General features: G+C 56.0%; 1 non-coding gene across 1 annotated transcript in view; it reads left to right on the top strand.

Moving 5' to 3' along the window:
• Positions 1-323: 323 nt before the first annotated feature.
• LOC126452187 (small subunit ribosomal RNA) overlaps positions 324-698 on the top strand; it is a 1,910-nt gene continuing 1,535 nt past the window's right edge. The window contains exon 1 of the ribosomal RNA XR_007584529.1: positions 324-698. This exon is cut by the window's right edge and continues 1,535 nt beyond it. This is a non-coding gene — a ribosomal RNA (small subunit ribosomal RNA).

Below are 698 nucleotides of genomic sequence, written 5' to 3'. Positions count from 1 at the left end.
CGCGTGTTGTCTCCCGCCGGCAATGCCACGACAGCACGCTCCCGGGCCTCTGTCGGCAGCGGCAAGCTCAGTTGGGAGCACGGGTGGTCGCACCTAAAGCGTCTACTCGCCAAACTCCGGGCGATTGCGCCTCTCTCGAACCCGACCAAGTACTTAGGACGGCGCTGCGCGCCGCCGGGACCTGAGAGGGTTTCGAGGTGTATTGTGCAGGGGAGCTCAGCCTCCTCCTGTTTGCAGAATAATTGAGCGGACGCTTGCGTGTTCGCGCGGGCCCCCGGGACACACTCCCGGGCGGCCGGCTGCTCAGCTCTAGTTGACGCAGCTCCCTGGTTGATCCTGCCAGTAGTCATATGCTTGTCTCAAAGATTAAGCCATGCATGTCTCAGTACAAGCCGCATTAAGGTGAAACCGCGAATGGCTCATTAAATCAGTTATGGTTCCTTAGATCGTACCCACGTTACTTGGATAACTGTGGTAATTCTAGAGCTAATACATGCAAACAGAGTCCCGACCAGAGATGGAAGGGACGCTTTTATTAGATCAAAACCAATCGGTCGGCTCGTCCGGTCCGTTTGCCTTGGTGACTCTGAATAACTTTGGGCTGATCGCACGGTCCTCGTACCGGCGACGCATCTTTCAAATGTCTGCCTTATCAACTGTCGATGGTAGGTTCTGCGCCTACCATGGTTGTAACGGGT

This window comes from Schistocerca serialis, unplaced genomic scaffold (assembly GCF_023864345.2).
Source record: "Schistocerca serialis cubense isolate TAMUIC-IGC-003099 unplaced genomic scaffold, iqSchSeri2.2 HiC_scaffold_82, whole genome shotgun sequence".
In the NCBI taxonomy this organism is placed as follows: domain Eukaryota; kingdom Metazoa; phylum Arthropoda; class Insecta; order Orthoptera; family Acrididae; genus Schistocerca; species Schistocerca serialis.
This window is presented reverse-complemented; position numbering and strand designations above follow the sequence as displayed.